This window comes from Jaculus jaculus, chromosome 1 (genome assembly GCF_020740685.1).
Source record: "Jaculus jaculus isolate mJacJac1 chromosome 1, mJacJac1.mat.Y.cur, whole genome shotgun sequence".
NCBI classification, from domain to species: domain Eukaryota; kingdom Metazoa; phylum Chordata; class Mammalia; order Rodentia; family Dipodidae; genus Jaculus; species Jaculus jaculus.
In genome coordinates, this window is record NC_059102.1 from 172,136,325 (window position 1) to 172,149,076 (window position 12,752).

Genomic DNA, 12,752 nt, shown 5'->3' on the forward strand with positions numbered 1-12,752 from the left:
ATCTGCATTGCATTTCTTTTCCAATTTGGAGCAAATTTTCTTCTATGACTTTGTTGAAAATGTCTACTATGCCTTTGGAGTGAAATTATTATCCTTCTACTATACCTTGAATTCTTATGTTTGATCTTTTCATAGTATCCCTGATATCTTGAAATTTTCATTCATACCTTCCTATTAGCTTGCCATTCTCTTTGTTGGACTGTATTAGGTCTGCCACCTGGTCTTCTAATTTAGATATCCTGTCCTCTCCTTCATCCATTTTACTGGTGAGACTTTCCACAGAATTTTTTTTTTATTTGACAGACCGCATTTTTCAGTACTAGTATTTCTGCCTGGTTTTTCTTCAGTATTTCTATATCCTTACTCATATCTTGTAATAACCTCCTTATTTAATTAAGCTGATTCCTGTGTTCTGTTGGAATTCCTTCAGGAGTTTGTTTTCTTCTTTAATTCCTTTGTCTTCTTTGATTCCTTTCAGTATAGATGAAATTATTATTATTTTGTGAAATCTTTGTCAGGCATTTCATCTAAAACAGTCTCATTGGGGGCCATTTTTGATGGATTTATGATTTTTGGTGGGATTTTATTGTCTTGATTCTTTGGGTTTCTTGTATTACAATGTAGCAATTTTTGCTTCCTGAGTTGGTTTGATGCTTGTGTTTTCTAATTATCTGCAGTGTTCTTAGACATGGAAATACAACTTTTTATACCTCCAGGGTGCGAAAGTGCCAATTGTATCTCTTGTACTCCAGTTCAACAACAGAAGTAATCCTAGGTGTTGAGTTTGCCTGCTATTCATTTATCATAATGGGCTGGGTAGAATGATTTACTGGTAAATTCTAAATTTCAACTGAGTAATATACACATTCAAGAAAACCAGCACAAAGTATGCAAGTGTAAGGATTGAAACAAACAGATAACCTTATGAGGCCACAATCCCTAAGGGTGTGTGTTGCTCTACACCCTTAACCCTGTCAGCTGGGAAGTTGAGATTTCTGTTCTGAGTTGGGTTCCAGGTCAGCCTGGGTCTGAATCAGATCCTTCCCACAATAATTACAGAAGAAAAAGACAAAGGCCCTATAAATCCAAAAGTATAGAAGATAACAATTGTCAACCCCCAAATAGAGCTTACTTGAGAATGGCAAAGCCAACCAAGAATATGTAACCCATAACCTGCCCTCACATGGAAAGGAAGATTAGCACTTCCACTGCAGGCCTATGTACCTGCTGTTTTTGGTCAGTCATCCTTGTTACTTTTTGGGGTGGTCTCCAGTGTCACTATGCTGAGTGTCCACCTTGATCCCTCTGTGTTGTGCTGTGGGTCTGGTGTTCTGATAAGCTGTGCTGGGTATCCTCCCACTGGGGGCTGAATGCACTCCAGAGGTTCACATTTCTGACTGTTGGAGGATGGGAGAATGCCGGAAGCCTGGAGTTGTAGTGGAACTGCTCAGCTGGTCTCAGATGTATCTTCTTCAGCAAATCTTCAGCTGGTCTCTGCTGTCTCCTCTTCTGGTTTCTTGTCTTTGTGAGGAGGCTGATGTGATTGGAAAATCCCCTCGTTTGGTCTCTGCTGGGCATCTCAGGGCTGGGCCGGCAGGTGCATGGATCCGGGCTGCAAGCACCTTGGAGGGATTCTGGCAGGTTTCCTCCTTTCTGGTAGGTCTTGGCCTCTCCTGCTCTTCCACTGTGGCCAATAATAACACCTTCACTTTTCAGAAGGTGCATTTTGCTATGGTTTCCAGAGGGTGTAATTTTGCTGTGGTTTTGCTTAAATTGCTCCCTAGGCTGGTTTGCCATGACTCCTATGCCACCATCTTACTTGGACATCCTCATTTTCTTTACTTTTTTTTTTTTTTTAAACTTTTAGGGACTAGAGAGATAGCTTATCAGTTAAGGCATTTTCCTGCAAAGCCAAAGGATCCTGGTTCAATTCTCTAGGGCCTACATAAGCCAGATGGACAAGGGGTACATGCAGCTGGAGTTTGTTTGCAGTGGCTGGAGGCCCTGGTGTACTCCACTCTCTCTCTGCCTCTTAAATAAATTACTAAAACCTTTTATTTTTATTTATTTATAAGAGGGGAGGAAGAGAGATAGAGACAGAATGGGTGCGTCAGGGCATCTAACCACTGAAAATGAACTCCAGATGTGTGCACCACCATGTGCATCTAGTTTATGTAGGTTCAGGAGGAATCAAACCTGGGTCCTCAGGCTTTACAGGCAAGCACCTTAGCCACTAAGCCATCTCCAGTCTACAAGTCCATTTTCTATTGCTATAAATAAAGTATCACTGAATTGATAATTTTTAAAGATAGAAATTGATTTCCTATAGTTCTGCAGGCTGGAAGTGTAAGAGCATGGCTCCCAAGGCTGCTCAGTCTTTAGTCTGCTCAGACCTAATGTTGCTGTATGATAACATGGAGGAAGGCATCACATGATTAAACAATGTGCAGTTTGGATCACTTTTCTTCTTATAAAACCACCAATACTATCATAGGAACCTTATCCCGTGACCTCATCTGATCCTAATTACCTCACAAAGAATGTAGGGATTAAGTTTCCAGCACATGAATATTTGAGGATGCCAAGAAAAATTAGGCTTCAGTTAGAGATACACACATATCACACACCAATATGTAATCCTTTTAAGTGGTAAAACTATAAAACAAAACAAAACTCTGCAGAACAGAGAGTTTTGAGCCAGTAGATAAATGCCAGGGTCTGGCTACTCTGGCCAGCAGCAGAATAGGTTTCCAGCCCCCTACCACAAGGGTGTGCTCATGCTCTCTCCCTCTGCACAGTCACGCTCCAAGGGAATGAAGCCCGGCCTGAGCACCATGAAGAGGCCTAGATCAGCAGCCAGCAACTTTTGTGCCAGCCTTCTGCTGCTCTCACACCCCATCTTCACCATTTCTGTCCAGTGCTATCGCTTCCTGATCCACTGAGATATAATGAACTGCACTGCAAGCTCTGGTTGGCATGGATGGCACTCCATCTGCCATGGCAAAGAAATCATGGCAAGAGCAGGAAAACTGTTGTCACATTGTCACACTGGCAGAGAGGAAGCAGAGAAAGAGTGAGAACAGCAAGTAGGGCTGGACTGTAACACATCAAGGCCCACCCTTGGTGATACACTGCCTTCAGCAAAGTAAAGTTCTCACAACCTTCTCAAACAATGCTGCCCTCCAGGGATTAAGTACCTAAGCACATGAATCTACTGAAGACATTTTACATTCAAACCACCGCAAGGGATAATGATGCCTTCCTCATCACTTCACTTAGGATATATGTAAAGGACTTAGAACTTGGCCTGGAACATCCTAGTGTAAATAATACTGAACGAGTAGTTGATGAAGTGATGAAATATATTTAGGTAAATAAAAGTGATAGAAGGCAAATTAGAAAATTTATGTAGTGCATGTTGTATTTAGCACACAATCATAATTTAAAAATCTTTATATTCCTAAAAATTTACCGTGGCACATGATATTGCCAAGCCCATGTCCTGAAACAGGTGCCTGCAGGTGCCCTACTCCAATTGCCAGAAGTGGTCTTCTCCTCTTGCCATCAGATCCCTTATGCCAGCTTTATTTGTCTTCTGAGTATTCATTACAAGTCTGCATACCATCCAGTGTTTATTTTTGACTTATTTGTCATAATATTTTCTTCCCCATAGACTCTGAGAGTCTGGAGTATTGCCGATACTCAAGGTAGAATTGCTGAATGAGCAGATGAAGAAAGGAAGGAAGGGATTGTGAGAGTAAAAACAGACTTTAGGGGGAAGTATGGTTCCAGAGCTAAAGTGCTCAGGGTCAGGAACCACAGTAGGGTGGCTTGAATGTAAAATGTCCCACATAGACTCAGGTATTTGAATACTCAATCCCAAGCTGGTGGCATTGTCCTGGAAGGTTGTGGAAACTATCAGAAAAAGAGCCTTTCTGGAGGAAATGTGTCACCTGGGCCTGGGCTTCGAGATATTATAGTCAGGCCCCGCTGGTTCTCTGTAATTTCTCCCTGCTGATGTGAAGATGTGGCACAGGCTGTCTGCTCCTGACATGCTTTCCCTGTCATGATGAACACTTCCCTTTGAAACTGTAAACTGAAATAAAACCTTTCATTCCATAAATTGCTTCAGGTCAAGTATTTTGCTCTAGCAACAAAAAATTAACCAATATACACAGGGAATGAATTCAGATTCCAATCCTATTGTTGTAGTCAGCTTCATGTTACTGGCATATATATCCAAACCTGGTACAGTTTAGGAGAGGATGGGAGTTATTTCAGCTTAAAGATCCAGGGAAAGTTCTATCTATGGGGAAATACTTGTAGACAAGAAAAATATTGTGAGCCTCAGTCATATGGCTAGAGAAAGAGAACAAAGAGCTGGAGCTGGTGTTATGAAGAGAGACCAAAGTATGAGGGGATGTGGAAGGCTCATGAGGCCAGCAAGTACTGTGTGGTAGGACTTTTTATTTGAGACCTCAAACTTATTTCATTCTGAGACTTTTTCTTAGCTCTTCTGTAAGGAGATGCAGCAAGCAGAGTGGGGACAGGCACAGAGTCCAAATAGGGAGTGTGGTGAGATTCAGAGCCAGTGTATATTTAGTGCTCATAATAATAATGCTTTATATCTACCAAGTAAGAAGAACAGGTAGTTTGGTGATGTTTCTTAGGTGGTAGAGTGCTTGCCTAGCCTGCATGAGGCTCTGGGTTTGAACTTCAGTTCCCCCAAACCAGGCAGGGTGGCATGGGCGTGCAATCCTAACATTTGGGAGGTGAAGACAGGAGAATGAGATCTTCAAGGTCATCCTCAGCTACATAATGAGTCTGAGGTCAGCAAAAAGGAACCACAAATTAATAATATATTACATTTGACTAGAAGAAATTGAATTTTAATAACAAGAAACTAAACAAAACCAACTGGCCGTGCTCTTTTTGGGTAATCTTGACACCTACACTTTGTGTTACTAATCAGCTGAACTGCTGGTAGAGGACATCTGAGAAATTCATCATCTTCTAAATGTGTTTCCCAGAAAACTCATTCTTAACAAACTTGTAATGGTGACTATAGAATATGTTGCCTAGGTGACTTTTGACCACAGGAAGTAGCAGAGAAAAATCATCACTCAGGGTCCCTTTGTAAAATTTGACCCAAGTTCCTGAAAATCTAGGCCACATTTTAAAGTAATGCAGAAATTACTTACACGTTACCAATTTCCAGTTGTCTTTTCCAGGTAACTGAGTAAAAAAAAATTCATAGTAAAAATATATCAATTATTATTTTGAAGAGCTTTGTAGCCGAATAATCAGAACCAATCTTATTATGCTAATTTTGATGTGGGTAGAAATAGGAAAATCTCCATTTTTGTTCATTTTGTGATAGACTACATCCTGCCTGATCTGTTCTTCCTTTGCGTTTATGTATCTAATTGCAGGTGTGTGTGCATGTGTGCACATGTGCGGATGTGTGTGTGTGTGTGTGTGTGTGTGTGTGTTTCAGCACTGCTTGCTATCTCTGTCCATTTTTTTGTGGGGGGGGGGATGAAAAAGCTTATTTCTTTCTCCATTAGTGCCATAGTCCTTGGCACCCATCCAATACCAGTGCTTTTTTTAAATTGGAGCAAATTTGAAGCATTCCTTCCCACACAGTCTAAAAATTCCCATTTAAAAGGATTATCTATATTCTGGCACAAGCTCAGAGAAACCATCTCCATTGTTCTACTTTTCCTTCATCTGATGTCTGGGCCACAGAGATTAATTATAAGTGGCCAAGTAGCTCAGGCTGGGTTGGTAGGAAGAATTGTTCTCATGATGTGACTAGAAGATACATTATAATGCACTTTCCTAGTAGACTGACTGGTTTACTCTGTAACTAAGAATTCATCCATTAGAGATTCTTCCTTAGTGATAAGTTTTTCCCCATTGAGGGAAAGTAAAAGCAAATAAGGCCATTCACCAAAATTTTATTGACTATCCACTAGAGTACTATAGGTATAAGGAATGACAAATAATCATAACTATTGTAATAAGAATTATTTATTGAACCTTTACTAAGGTCTAGGCACTGCTCTAAGTGTGGTAATTTATTTATTTCTTGAGAGGTAACTATGATTGCTTTTATGATGCAGATGGAAAACATGGAGGTTTAGAAAAATTAATTATGATACCCATGGTTAAGACCAGCCACCTACAGCATTTTAGAAGTGATTGGAACTCAATTGATTGACTTCTTAAAAAAAAAGCACACAAGCCAACCAACCAACCAAACAAAACCCCCAAAGCGTGGATTGCTCAGAAGCCACTGGAAGCCCATGTAGCTAGAGGTGAAGTCAAAGAAGCTGGGGTGGAATTTCAGAAGATGCGAGTGATGTTCTAGAGCAAAATCCCCAAGACCAGAGGAGAGTGTTGGGGGACCTTTCACTATTGCTCATCTGCATATTTACTTGAGAAAAGGTCTCTCCCTGAATCCAGCTGCAGTTTTCACAGTCACAAGCAATTCTCCAGTCTCTGCTCCCCACAGGGCTGGGATTCCAGGCATCTGTGGCCCTGTCCAGCTGTTTATATGTGTCCTGGGAAATGGAAGCAAGCGGTTTCAGGCTCTCTAAGGCCCTTTCAGGCCCTTACTTTTGTGCCAAGTACTCTTAATGCTGAGCCATCTCCCCAGGCCCTAGTAAACATATTTTAAAAGCAAAACCAAGGCATGTTTCTGACTCTTGACAACTGAGCTAACTGGCTAGCACACCACATATTTCTAACTCTAAAGGAATAAAACTTAAAAGGAAAATAATTTAAAAATAACACTTAAGATTTAAATGCACAAGTTCAGCTTCTGTAGAAGTATAATAAAATAGCTAGATACTTTGCACTCTGCTAGGAATATACCATGTACTAAGGCAGATCAATATTATTTTTATGTATTGAAAAGTCAGGACAATGAGAGTGTTGTTAATTTCTCCAAATGGTAAAAGTTTCTCTGTTAATTCCTCAGCAAAACAAAAGCTACCTCTTTCTTCATTTACCTGGAAGTTTCTAGGTAATTAATTATATGTTAAAATAGTGTAAAAATTTTATGTGCACACAATGATGAAAAAGGTTTTAGTTTTAGTCAAGGGACTTTTGAAAATCATGAGGGAGGCTTACTGTTCTTGCTTGTGAGAAACCATGCTGTGGTGTTAGTGAATGCTGCCTCCTAAATGCTGGTAGTGCAAGCAGAGTTACTCTTATTTAAGCAAAATGTTCTTGGGAAGATGAGCATTGAAGTATCTAGGAAATACTTCATCTAGGAGACTGAGGCAGGAGGATCATGGGTTCAAGGCCAGGCTGGGATGTTCAGAAAACAAAATAAAATCCCTAGGAGCCATTTAATTTGAAACAAAGCTGAAAGCTAGCAGGAATGAACTAAGAATAATTTAATAAAAAATTCTTCTTGAAAAATTCATGTATATTGAGGAAGGTAGATAAGTAAATGAGTTGTTGGAAAACTTTGTGTTAAGTACTGCAGTGTTGACAGGAGCAGGAAGAGAAAAGAAGTGCCCAGAAAGCTTTCCCAGATAAATGATGGCAAACCTGATGTGGAAAGATGACTTCAACTCTTCCTTGCAGACCATGGGGAAGGAGAACATTCCAGAAAGAGAACATGGCATGTGCAAAGGTACCAGAGGATGCTAAGAGACCATGCATAGTCAGTGTAGTGGATGTACACTGGAAGCTCCCCAGACATTAAGCTGTAACAACCAGTTTCCAGTGTATAGAATGTTCCAGTTCAGAGATGTGGGGGAAGGCTGGGGAGGCAAAGTAGAAAGAGCAGCCAGGAAAGCCTGGTACCACAGGTTTTAGATATAGACTGCTCCAAACTCTGACCCAAGAGGGGAAGAAATTTGTACTAGCAGGGAGAAAGTATTTATAAACAGAACACTGGACAACTATAGGATGGGGTGAAACTGCAGCACCGGGTCGTAGCTAAGAGCATAGCATCACCTGGAAACTTGCTAGAAATGAAAGTTTTTAGGCTCTATTCTGAACCTACTGAGTCATAAACTAGTTAGTGTGCATTAGCAAGTCCCACTTGGATGCAAGATATATCTTGATTTAGTACATTTAAAATTGAACTTTTGAATAACAGGAACTGTGTTTATTCTCTGCTATGGTTTGAATGTGTCTCTTCCAAAATGATGAAGGTGTTCAGAGTTAGTGCCCAATGTGATGGGATAAGGAGGAAGAGCTTTTAAGAGATAATGAGGCCACAAAGGCTCCTCCCTTGTGAATAAAATTTAGACCCTTGCAAAAGGTCTTAGCACTGGCTTCACTTCCTGTCCATCTGCCACATGAAGCCACAGTGTTCCTCTCCTTTGCAGGGTGCAGAAACACGCTGATGGACATCTTAGAAGCAGCTAGCAGTTCTCACCAGAAAATTGAACTTATTGCTGCTTTGATTTTGGACTTCCCAGACTCCAGAACTGTGAGAAAATGAACCCCTTTTCCTTATAAAATTTTCAGTCTCACATATTTTGATATGTCAATATAGTTTAGGACACTGTTTGCCTTGAGAAAACAATACAATAATTTTTGGACTTTGGAAAATAGACAGCACAGAATAATAAGCCCTGGGAGAAGTAAGCCCTATCAGTGTTTCAGCTTAATGCCTGGAGTTCCTAGTGCACAATGTCAGAAGGTGGAATTCAAACATAATTGATGACCTTACTACATTAAAGAGAGAGTTAAGAATTTAGGGAGTGGGCTGAGGAGATGGCTCAGTGGGTAAAAGTATTTGCTGTGCAAGTGTGATGACTGGAATTAGGATCCCCAGATGTGGTGGTTTGAATATGGAATGCCCCCAATAGCTTCATGTCTTTGAATGCTTGATCCCTGGTTGAAGGTGATGTTTGAGAAATTTGTGGAACCTTTGAGAAATGGAGTCTTGTTGGAGAAAGTGTGTTTCTTGGAGTGGGGGGGGGGCTTGGAGTATTATAGTATAGTCTAGCCCTACTTGATGCTTTTGAGCTCTTGCTGTTTTCTTTCTGCCAATGTGAAGATGTAGTGTCCAGCTGTCTGCCAGAAAGAAATCTTTCCTTCAATAAGCTGCTTCTGGTCAGGTGTTTTGTCTCAGAAACAAGAAAGTGACTGTTACACCAGAACCTACACAAGAGCTGTCCTTCATTCCAGTTTCCTATGGGAGATGTGAGGTGGAGACAGGAGAATCCCAGAAGCTCATGGGCCAGCTAGCCTGGTAAAAGCAGCAGTAAGTAACAAAAGAGACCCTGCCTCAAGCAAGGTGGACAGTGAAGACCAACATCTGAATAGTCCTTTGACCTTCACAGCACTATAGCATGCAAGTATCTGAACTCACACACACAAATGCACACATATATGCACATAACACACACATGCACTCATAGAGAGAATTTAGGGAGCCCCACATACTTGAACTCACAGGACAGAGTGCTGGAAAGGAAATCAGACCCTTGCATACATGTTATTGAATGCATGCATATAAACACAAGCACACAGAGGTGGAGAGAACTTGGGGAATCTGAAGATTCTCCTTACATTTCTAGCTAAGTTCTGGTGACGTGTGCAGACACAACCTGGGCCTTGAGAAGAATGACTTTTAAAGGACAGACAGAACAGTACTAGGTCACATAAGTCCAGGACCGGTTCACATTTTCACCCTGGAGAAGGAACATATCTGCTAATAAGTAGGTTTTGGGAGTCATCTCAGTTTGCTGGGTAGTGTCAGTCTTTGTTCAAAGGCTGTTTTAGTCTCATTTAATAAAATTTAATGGGGTTAAACTGTTTATTTTAAAAATATTGAAATTGATTCACAATATTTGTTCATATTTAGTGGGGGTGTATGCTGTTTTGGGACATGTGCTCCTTGTTTAATGATCACCATCAGTGTTGTGATGAGAACTTTCAAAACCCTCTCTTCTAGCTAACTTTGAAATGTGTAGTTCATTGCTATGAACTGTAGTCCCTCTACCAAGAACTTGTTTCTTCCTTTACTGTAACACTGTGCCATTGACTAGCTTCTCCTCACCACTCTATAACAACTATGATTGAATCATTTAAGTGACCTGACTTAGATCAAAACTTAGGGGACTGGGAGATGGCTCCATGGGTAAAAACGTGTGCCCCACAAGCATGAGGACCAGAGTTGGATCTCCAGCACCCATAGGAATGCTAGGTGTGCAAATGCAGTGCCTGCAGTTTCTTCCATGGGGAGGTGATGACAGAGGTTCCTGGGATAGCTAGACTGGCTGGATCTGTGAGCTCTGGGTTCAAGTGACAGAACTTTGTCTCAATTAATAAGGAAGAGAATGATACCGGCAGGCATCTGACGTAAATTTCTGACCACACAAATGTACACATACGAGCACCCATACACAAATGAACATGTACATGTGCAAAAACAATCACAAAGCTCAGGAACTTTTAAAGTAGCACAAAATTAATCAGTACCACAAAAATAAATGTCATAATTTTAGAATGGAAATAAAAATTATTCAGGATGTCCTCCTCCATAAGTACAAAATAATATTTTTCTTATAATAGGAAAATATGACCATAATAAGAGTTAACATACATCAATAGAGTAAACTCAGGAATAATAAGATCACAGAATTATTGGACAAGTATTCAATAGAAGTTCTCTAATATATATGTTTATATATTTCTAATGAATGTATTATACATTATATTTAGGAAAATAGAAGCAATATATATATATATATATTTTTTTTAAAATTATTTATTTATTTATTTGAGAGCAACAGACACAGAAAGAAAGACAGATAGAGGGAGAGAGAGAGAATGGGCACACCAGGGCTTCCAGCCTCTGCAAATGAACTCCAGACGCATGTGCCCCCTTGTGCATCTGGCTAACGTGGGACCTGGGGAACCGAGCCTCGAACCGGGGTCCTTAGGCTTCACAGGCAAGCGCTTAACTGCTAAGCCATCTCTCCAGCCCAGAAGCAATATATATTAAAAACAGTTTTTTTTACAATAAAAATTTGTCCTTTAGAGATAAAAATCTAATTTATGACTGGGCATGGTGGTGCACGCCTGTAATCCCAGCACTTGGGAGGCCAAGGTAAAAGGGTAACCATGAGTTCCAGGCCACCCTGAGACTACATAGTGAGTTCCAAATCAGACTGGGCTATAGCAAGACCCTACATCATGAAAAAACCAAAAATATAATTTCTAATATGAAATATATGATTGATGGCTGGGGAGATGGATCAACAGTTAAAGGTCCTTGCTTGCAAAGCTGCCCAACCAACATCCAGTTATCTGGTGTCCATGTAAAGTCAGATGCACAAAGTGGTGCATGTGCTTGGAGTTTCCAATGCCAAAAAAATCCCCTGGCACACCCATTCTATCTTTCTCTCAAATAAATAAATATTCAAAAAATATGGGCTGGAGAGATGGCTTAGCAGTTAAGGTGCTTACCTGCAAAGCCAAAGGTCCCAGGTTCAAGTCTCCAGGACCCACATAAGCTAGATACACAAGGGGGATGCATGCTTTGGAGTTCGTTAACAATGGCTAGAGCCCCTGGCATGCCCATTCTCTCTCTTTCTCTCTCTACCTGCCTATTTCTGTATCTCTCTCTCTCAAATCAATCAATCAATCAAAATGATAAAAACAAACAATATGATTTATCTTAACAAAGTAGCCAGAGCATTTCTTTTAAAGAATGAATTAGTTCATATTACTCTTGTGTTCAAAATACTCCTGCAATTATTTTCATTTCACTCAGGCTAAACATGAAGTTATTACACAATGGCCTATGTGATCTGAACTCTGCTCTTCCTCCCTGGCCTCATTTCATGAAACTGTCCCCTGGATTATTCTGTTCCAACCACACCAACTTCCTTGCAGTTTCTTGAACACACACCAGGTATATTTTGGTATTAGGAAGTCCTAAGTCAGTCCTCTCTGATGGACTTTTTTTTTTTTTTTTTTTTTTTTTTACCCCGGACACACAGACTGGTTGAAGTACTTACCTCCTTCAAGTATTTGTTAAATTCAAGTATTTGTTAAATGTCACCCCCTCCATGAAGCCCACTCTGATCTCTATATTTTATAATGTTCCACTTGTTTTTATAGAACACAATTCTGTAATAAATTTATGTTTGCTGTGTTTCTCTGTTATACACTGTGTAACTTATAAAATACAGAGACATATTTATCATGGTGTGTGATGTTAGGAAGTCCAGGATCAAGGTGCTATCAGATTTGGTGTTTGATCAGGTTTATCCAAGAATGGAAAGTAATTTGTCCTTGTAAGGTAGCTGGGGTTAGATAGCTCTCTGGGGTCTCTTTCATAAGTATACTAATTTCATTTATGAGGCAAAGTCCTCATGGCTCAATTGTAAAGGCCCTATAGCCTAACTCTATGACACTGGAGACTAGGTCTCATATATGAGTTTTAGGGAGAAACAAAAATGCAAATCTTAACATTCTCTCATTAAGAGGTAAAGTCTGCTCACTAGACCTGTGCCTGACCTATTGTAGCTACCCAGAATGCTTGCAATGACTGTCAAACAGGTGGCCTGCAGTTTATGAATGATTAGGTTTGAGATTATAAACCCCTCAGGTCTTTCTCCTCTACGAGTGCTAAGTTTACAAACACAACACACAGTCAATCTTTTAAAAAATAGAACTCTTGATTTTCTACTTGTTTTAATATGATTATTTTAGTACATTCAACTTTGAGATGAAAAGAGATAATGAACAGGAAGAAATGTATTTTTTAT